At 46.4% G+C, this 9,374-nt stretch overlaps 1 pseudogene across 1 annotated transcript; it reads right to left on the bottom strand.

Annotated features, from left to right (window-relative positions):
- Positions 1 to 868: 868 nt before the first annotated feature.
- Positions 869 to 8,225, bottom strand: LOC311223747 (annotated as a pseudogene). The gene is made up of 3 exons: positions 8,172 to 8,225; positions 1,616 to 2,356; positions 869 to 907 (listed from the first exon to the last, which is right to left on the bottom strand). The product of its transcript is annotated as an uncharacterized misc_RNA (transcript).
- Between the last annotated feature and the right edge of the window lie 1,149 nt (positions 8,226 to 9,374).

The following is a 9,374-nucleotide window of genomic DNA, read 5'->3' as shown; positions in this document are numbered from 1 at the left end:
AAGAGCAGCCTGGTCCTGGTGCTCCAGAGGTCCCTGAAGAGCAGCCTGGTCCTGGTGCTCCAGAGGTCCCTGAAGAGCAGCCTGGTCCTGGTGCTCCAGAGGTCCCTGAGGAGCAGCCTGGCCCTGGTGCTCCAGAGGTCCCTGAAGAGCAGCCTGGCCCTGGTGCTCCAGAGGTCCCTGAAGAGCAGCCTGGTCCCTCCACGTCCCTGCCCAGCACCACGGCCCTGCCCAGATCAACGAGTCGGAGAGAAGTCCTACGCATTAGTCGTCCGAGTTTCGCCGAGACGTACGAGTCTCATGCGGAGAGACGGACGGCGGCGTTGGAGGCCATGGCGATGCCCGATCAGGACCGACGGAGAAGGACAAAGGAGAGAAGGAGGAGAGCATTTGAGACAAATTTTACTTCTCACCCAAAACAATAACACACTTTTAACCCAACTCACTAATACACTCCAAGAAATCAGCAGCCAGCAGAAAACACTTATAACACTCTTGTCATCACAGTCACCAGGTAACTAACATTTCATGCATGCCACTTTTGAGTTTCTTTTTTCATCACAATCACCAGGTAACTAACATTTCATGCATGCCACTTTTGAGTTTCCTTTTCTTTTTTTGCAATGTTTTGGTTGTCACAGTTCCTGCCTGGATGTGCTCGCTCTCTCTCTCTCTCTCGTCCTTCCCCTGCAGGGCCACTGGAGGGTACTGGGTGAGCACTGAATGTGGCCTGGCTGCGTGAATATTAAAGGCAACCAACTTGTGAGGGCGTGTGCTAGTGGATTGATTGATTGGCCGTGTGGCCAATCAGAGAAACGCTGAACGAAAAGCTGAACACAAGTTGGTTGCCTTTAATATTCACGCGGCCTGGCTACTGGAGGGCATGGAGTGAGCGCTCGTGGGGTTGTAGCTGCAAATTACATGAATGGAGAAACACAATAAAAGTGTGTTATTAACATAAACATTTGAATGCGTCATTTATTTGCTTTTAAATGATTTCCCATACCTCTGGCTTGCTTCAATATGTGAGCCGCATACGTTCTATCTGAAAAAGCAGATGTATCAAATGTCTGCATATTGGGTTCAGTACAAACCGTTATAGTTGTAGTGTCTGTGTCAAAGCATTTCTTTTATTCCCTGCTAGCCAGGGAATTCTAAACAAGGTTCAAGGTTTCTAGCACTAACAATGTTGTCTCACAACAAATAGGGCAGTGGTTTGGTTTGCCACTTTCGTCCCCTTGACGTGACTCAGTACCTCTGGGGACCACTGATGCTCCAAGATCCCCTGCTGGTTTAGCCTGGCTTTTAATATCTCCCAGTTTCCATGAGCTGCCACATGGAGGCACAGCAGGGGTCTTGATGATGAAATACACGGTTCAAAGTCAATGCATGTAATCCATGCCTGGTGACAAATACTCAATTATGTGCATCACATCACCCTGTGGGATATGGCCCACCAGCTCACAAAAAAGGGGAGGGTGGGGGAGGGGGGCTAAAAAAACAATCAAGTGTGTGGCATTGGCAGAGGTGATGTTTACAAACTGAGACAGATTAGATCCCGACGATGATTTGCACCTCTGTCCTGGTCTACTGCTGGTGGCCCGTGATCAGCTTCTACCTCAACATCCTCTTCACCTTGGTCAGTGGGCTCTATGCATATATTGTGCAGGATGCAACAGGCAAAGACTGCTGCACTGATGTTTCCTGTATCCCTCATATGCAAGCATCTAAGCCTCCTGAACTTGTTCTTGAGGATGCCGAAGGAATGCTCGATCACCACACGAGCAGTATTCAACCTCTTGTTATACCGCCTCTGCCTAGCAGTCAAATGCCCGTTGTCCCCGTGTAGGGTTTCATGAGCTGGGGCATTAGTGGGTACACTCAGAGTCCCCAATGATGTGCATCCCATCCGGCACCAGGGACTGGGGATCTGCGTCTAGCAGCCGGCCAACCTCTGACACCCTGAAATGCTCTCGCATCATGCCAGCTACCAGGGTCGCCCACACTGACGTGACGGAACCGCCGCTGGCTGTCACAGTACCCAGTGAGTGAGTATGACTGAATAGAACCCTTTGCTATTGAGGTACACCACTGGGTTCTCGCGGTGTGGCCTCACAATGGGGATGTGGCAGCCATCCACGGCACAGACCGTGTTGGGGAATCCTGCCGCCCTGAATGCTAGCTCGGAGGACTGTAGGGCTTGCAGTGTGGGCCAGGAAACGTGATGGCCCATATGTGCATTCACTAGTGCACAGAAGTCGTGCAGGTGTTTGCACAGGGTGGATTTTGTTGTGTTGAATCGGTCTGCAACACCCCTATAGGACTCTTGATTAGACAGAGTCCACAGACGTGCAGCACACTGCGATTAAGTGGCAACTTTGTGTGCCGCGTGTTATTATACACAGGGCCAAGGGCAGTCATCAGCTCCTGAATGGTTGAGGAAAGAGCAAAAGGGAGTGAATGGTGTAGCAGCATAGGCTTTAATACCGTAAATAGCCAACATAGAATGTCTGCTGATTGTATACATACCTCCACGTGCCCACGGGGGAGTCTAAAGTGACTTCTGAAGTCTGAAGGGGTATAGCGTGGGACCACCTCTTCGACAAATGGGTCGCTCTTGGGAACCGATCTAGAACAGAAAGCAACTTCGGCATAATGTTTACTTTAACTACTACCATCTCAGTGTAGGCTAATACAAATGGCAACAATGTACTGGACGTGCATTGGCGGCATTTTAAGTAGCCTTGCTTGGACCTTGTTGGAAATGTATTTACAAATATATGGCATGCACCATATATAGACTAAAAGCTATGTCATATCCAGGGATTAATGATACTATAGATAGATATGGTGTCCTTTTTGTAAATATGGGAATAATTTGTGTTGGTGTTTTGCCTTTCTAGTTTAAAATTGTATATATATGAAGATTTATGTGTGTGATTTATGTTTTGGTCTCGAGATATGGGAGGACCTCTCTAGTCTAGAGGCACATACTATTACAGCTAGACCTCAGGCTGACTAGGTACACAACTACACACACCTGAGCTCAATAGAGCAATTAGCACAGCCTCCACCTTTGAATATAGCTCTGTTTACTCACTTGTATGTCTGTATGCCCTGAAGAAGGCCGATAGAGAGGCCGAAACATGGTGTTTTTTTAATGGTTCTAATATGAACTAAGCTATTTATTAAAGCCTTTTTTTATATACAAGAAGAGTGCCTGGAACTTCCTTATTTTTATTCAACAGACTTCCCTCATCCAAGAGCACCTTCAAAAAGACACAGAAAAAAAAGTGGATAAAAAAAAAAGTACACTGTTACGTATGCTGTTTATGTACACTATAAGGTAGGCCTACACTATAATGTGTACTATAAGGTACACTATAAGGTGTACTATAAGTACACTATAATGTGTACTATAAGGTACACTTTATATTGTATTAGGTACACTATAAGGTGTACTATAAGAGATGAGATGAAGATAAGATATTCCTTCATTGATCCCCTTGGGGAAATTCATGAATTCTTCAATCAATATCTGAAACGCCTGCACCATTGTAATAATTGTAATGGGGAGGGCCGTTCTATCAATTCAAGTTATATGGTAAAATAATAGTGCTGGGCCCAGCCTGTGTGTCTCCAGAGAACCAGGCCAGAGACATCGTGACCTCTCACACTCAGAGGTCGCAGACTCACATCTGCCTCGTCGCCTGCAGTGTGGAACAGTATCGGATCCTGTTTCACTGACCCCGGGTCAGTTTCAACATTCGGACTTGAGTTGAAAGTAACTAATTACCTTTACTCTAGTTACTGACTAGATTTCCTTTTTTTTCTTTTTCTTTTTTATAAACATGTTTTCGTTTTAAGAGCTTATACTTCAACTTCAGTAGATTTTTAAGCATTTACTTGTACTTTCACTTTAATTTCTGTACTGAGAGAAGTAAGAGTACAATGAGATCTGTTATTCACAGTGAAACAGGCAATCTGAACTAACACAAGCTTTGTCGGTGTAATTAAAAACAGACCTTGGACTTACTGTTAAAATCTGTGAAATCACTTGTATCATGAACCTACCATATTCGGACACGAGAATGAATCATCATCGGTGAACTGATTTACTCTCCTCAAACACTTCGACGTAAATAGAGAATACGACGGCTTCTCAGTTACAGTGGGTGACAATATTGTCACAAGGAAAGATGAAATTACATACCTAGGGTCCATCCTAGAGGCAAATCTTTCCTGTGACAAAATGGCATCCAAGGTAATAAAAAAAGTCAACCAACGAACTAGATTCTTGTACGGGATCTCCTCTCTGGTAAACAAGAATACCCTGAAGACTCTGGCAGGAGCACTCATTCAAGGGTACTACGACTATGCTTGCACCTCATGGTACCAAAGCACCTCAAAGGCACTAAAAACAAGATTACAAACATCACAAAACAAACTGGTCAGACTACTACTTGACCTTACTCCTAGAACCCACCTCACCCCTGCCCACTTTGACTACCTAGGATGACTTAGAGTAGACGACAGAGTACAGCAACTTGCAATGGGCCTGGTATACAAGATACACTATACGACTAAGGTACCCATGTACATGTCAAAATACTTCCCAAAGGTCAGTGAATACCACGACCACAACACCAGAGGAAGCTCAACAAATCATGTTAAACCCAGATTCGGCTCAAACAAGGGACTAAACACGTTTCGCAATTATGCCACATCAATGTGGAACGCCCTACCCAAAGCTGTAAAGGAATGTGAATCCCTACCCACATTCAAAACAACTCTCAAAGAACACCTACGGGAGGCTACAATTAGAAACTGGCCGCCGTAAATGTCCAACCCCCCCCCCCTCCTAATAGACAGTCTCCTCCCCACCGTATGTATATTTCTCTCCCACCCACCCACCCCCTCCTAATGTACAGTCTCCTCCCCACCGTATGTATATATTCTCTCCCCACGTATGTATATTTCTCTCCCACCCACCCACCCCCTCCTAATGTACAGTCTCCTCCCCATAATATACTCACTGTCAGGATCTATGGGTAACAGTACTGTATATTTGCATATCATATATGTCACAAATGTAACAGTACTATATACCTGTATGTCATGTATGTCCCTATGTCATAAATGTCATAAATGTCACTATGAATTGAAAATGGGGGACCCTGATGTGAACAAGACAAACGTCTTTCTCTGGTCTGCATCCCCTTAACAATTGTGTGTATTGAGCCGTACTGTATTGTACCCGGTTAGCCTAGGCATTGTCCAACTAACACCTCCACCGAAGGCTAACCGGCCATGTCCGCTTCCATTCATTGTGCTAAGCTAGGCTAACGTGCAGCCAGATAGCTTTCTACTGAACACACAGAGAGGAAACTGGTATCTTCTTGTCTCTCTCTGGAGAAGATGTAAGCCAATTTCTCAAAATGTTGGCGTGTCCCTTTAAGACCCCTGCCTCATTGTCCATATGTAGGGCTGCTGCTAGGAGGATGAGGTCAGCCTGATCACTCTCTCCTGTGTCTCCCTGGCCGCCTGCATTCCATGGGTCTGACGTACGGACCCACCCTTCTTTATTAGGTTAGGGGCCAACTGAGGACAACAGACACAACCTTGTTATATTTGGCTTATATAATATAATAATGATAATAAACTTGATTCATATAGCATCTTTCATACAAGAATTGCAGCTCAAAGTGCTTCACAGTTCACAGCAGTAAAAAAAACAAAGAAAAGACATAAAATTAAATGAACTCAGAATTGGCAGATCAAGAGCAATGCATAAAGTGCAGACATACGAAGTATAAAACTAGCCTAAAATAGACAGCAGCAAAATAGACAAAGTCAAGGTAAGGCATACTATAGATAGAACATTAAATCACATCGTTTTTCATATTAAGATGTAACATTTTGAATAGGCCTCTTTGTTTATTGTTTGATTATCACTGATACACATAGACAGTAATAAAAGAGTAAAATATAATAGACCAGTGCAATAAAATAGTTAGTAAAATATAATATATATAATATACATTGGCTTACACTTAACCTGTTAAGCTGTAAGCCATATTTTCTGAAAATCCACCTAAAAGTACATACGGTACATCAATTTGGATTTAGTATCAGCAAGATGCCTGTAACAGGGCAGCAAAGACCATTAATGAAATCTACTGTAAGTACAGTTACTTTTTCTATAATGTAATTAGCTCCGCCATTTTTCATAAGATTGAGAGAGGGTTTTTTTCTAGATGTTCACAGAAAGGTTTGTTCGACCCGTGAGATATAATCACAAAAATAACGTCAGAATTTTTCGCAAAGAATATTTTCAGCAGCTTTCACAGAGGCTGGTGTGAGCTGGGTAGTTTTATGAAATGTCGATGTCCATTGAAAGCCCTGGGTCTCCTGTCTTAGGACTACAATGCTTTAATGACGCGATATTTCCTCGCGTCTAATCTAATTCATCCAGTTTCCGCCGGGATGCGCCGAGATATTTATGTCTTTGCTGTGCAGGCGCCCTGACCGACCTGTAGGAGTCGCTGTTTACAACGACCAGATTACCACCCATCGACTCCCCTCCCGCTGACTCGGCCAATTGAGTCAGTATGACGGCCGGCCCAAGCCGGAGGCAACGCTGACAGCCGGATTCGAGACCGGTGTCTCTTGCGTTGGTGACGAGCGCAATGTCCGCTGCGCCACCCAGCCACCCAATTGATTGACTTTCTGTCTCTATATTGTTTTCTGTCTTTGTATTTATTATGTGTTGTATTTCCCAAGTCGATTGGCACTTTCTCAGCCGAGCTATAGTCACTTTTCCGCACCTACCTGTACTCCCGAATTCCACAGTTCGGGAGTAGGTGCGGAAAAGTGACTATAGCTCGGCAGAGAAAGTGCCCATCGACTTGGGATTGGTCTCTCCGTATTCAGGAGACTCAGTCATATAAAAGTCTATTGGATCAGATCATGTCTCCAGCACCCCCACAGCTGTAGCTACAACCACTTAATGTCAAGGTTCTCATCCACATTTATTCATTTTCTCCCCCGCTCTCTCTCCCATGACTTCAGAATACCGGAAGTGTTGCGGTCTATACAGTTACAAACACACACTCACAGCCATATCTTTAACTAAACTATTTCCTGTAATTACAGCACAGTGGGCCTCTCTCTCTCTCTCTCTCTCTCTCTCTCTCTCTCTCTCTCTCTCTCTCTCTCTCTTTTTGCAGCGTCTGTGTGACAGTGTGTCCAGCACAGCAGGACTGGTAAATCCATAACTTCAGTCTCATAATAGCCGTGTCCACCTTCCACAAGTAGAAAGATGCGTTAAAGAGGCACTTCACCAAACAAAAACACTGCACGCATCCGGAAACTCTAAACAGTTCCTTTAGTTTTGTTATTGAGAGTGAATGAGTTTGGATATGGCCACTGCATGGTGATGTCATCGGGGACACTGAATCCTTGTGTTGTGTTAAATGTGTTAATTACAGCTCCATGAAATGATAAAGTAGCAGTCCCTGTAAGACAAGGTATTGCTATTTTGTCATCTACATAATTCCATGGAGCTGTAATTAACACAACATAAGAATTCAATGTCTCCGATGACATCACTGGTGGCCACATTCAAACTCATTCACTCTCAATAACTGTCAAACTAAAGGAACGTGTGCAAAACTGTTTAGAGTGTTGGGACCTCTGTCTGTTTGATTGAGCTGTTTCACGTGTGGCCACCAGAGGGCGCCCTGCTCCAACAGACAGACTCGTGTGTTGACCCCCTCAACTCTTCAACGTCCACAGAATGGCTGCACCGACGGAGCCGCTGCAGTAGACGAGGCTTCCCGCGTGCGACGACTGCACCCAGCGGTGGGACGGCGACCCCCCCCCCCCCCCCCCCCCCCCCCCCCCCCCCTTTGTGTGGCCGTTGCGTAAGCCTCCATACTGAGGCGATGAGCAGGGAGAGCACGTCTCACAGCACTGGGCGCCAGCCTCTCTAGAGAATGCAGTGGGCAGCCGGCTCGTCGTCGACACAGAGCCTTGTTGACTCCACGGGCGCAGGTCACACGCGGCCTCTCTCCCGCCAGATCACTGTGTGACCCGCGTCACTTCTCGTCAGCGCGGGATAAACACGGATGAGACGTTAGCGTCGGGATCCTACACAGGCCTCTGTTGGTTACATCGCCGTGTCCCATCATGGAGGAATCCAGTGCCTCCATGTTACACAGAGCCATGTTGGTCCATTTGCCCCCCCTCCCTCCCTTCCCCCCTCCCTCCCTCCCCCCTCCCCCCCCTCCCTCCCTCCCTCCCTTCCCCCCTCTCTCCCTTCCCTGGGCTCAGGGCGCGGCCCTTCTCTCCCCTCGCTGATAAAGAGGCTCTGTGGGTGTTGCGTAACTCTCCTCTCATTCTGCACCATTACACACAGCGTCCAGCGCCAGCGGCCCTGCTACGTGACATAACCGTCCACACACGCTATACACATTATCCTCCCTCCATCCCTCTCTCTCTCTCTCTCTCTCTCTCTCTCTCTGTCTGTCTGTCTTTCTCGTTGCCAAATATGCAGACGTATAACGGCATAACGACCAGGAAGACAGGGTAAACCAAGAACAGGAAATTATGTGTGAATGAAACACATAGATACCCCCTCCCCTCCCCTCCCCCCTCTCTGTTTCCTCTTCATTTGCACGTGTTCCAACTGTTTCCCCTGTCAGATGTGCTACATCATGCACGTCTGCATTTTGAGTACGTCTGACTGCCGTCTGTGCACACGTCTGTGCGACCAGTGTGTCCAGCACAGCAGGACGGGTAAATAAATGCGTAACTTCAGTCTCATAATAATCGTGTCCATCTCCCACAACTATAGAAAGATGTGTTGAAGAGGCACTTCACCAAGCAAAAAAACGATGGTCCTCATTCTCGAACGGACATATACGTGAAAGTTACCAAGGAATTCCTTTGTAACTCGATTTACGTATTTATTCTGCATTCTCGAACGGCTTCGTATTGTAAATTCGTTGTAGGATTTACGATCTCGAAAAGGAAGTCGTAAATCGGACAGACCGGTGTGCACCCGTGTTTTCAACAGCTGTCTGTGGGAGAAGTCCTTGGGGATTGCCACCCTACAGACATCTGCAGAATTAAGTGAAGAAACATTCCAACAAGCGCTTCCATTCCAACCACCGCGGTCCTCTCCTGGCTGTTAGCGAACCTCTCCTGGCTGTTAGCGAACCTCTCCTGGCTGTTAGCGAACCTCTCCTGGCTGTTAGCGAACCTTCCTGGCTGTTAGCGAACCTCTCCTGGCTGTTAGCGAACCTCTCCTGGCTGTTAGCGAACCTTCCTGGCTGTTAGCGAACCTCTCCTGGCTGTTAGCGAACCTCTCCTGG

This window comes from Notolepis coatsorum, assembly GCF_963971535.1.
Source record: "Notolepis coatsorum genome assembly, chromosome: 2".
In the NCBI taxonomy this organism is placed as follows: Eukaryota; Metazoa; Chordata; class Actinopteri; order Aulopiformes; family Paralepididae; genus Notolepis; species Notolepis coatsorum.
The sequence above is the reverse complement of the archived record's forward strand: the minus strand, read 5'-3'. Positions and strand labels throughout refer to the sequence as shown.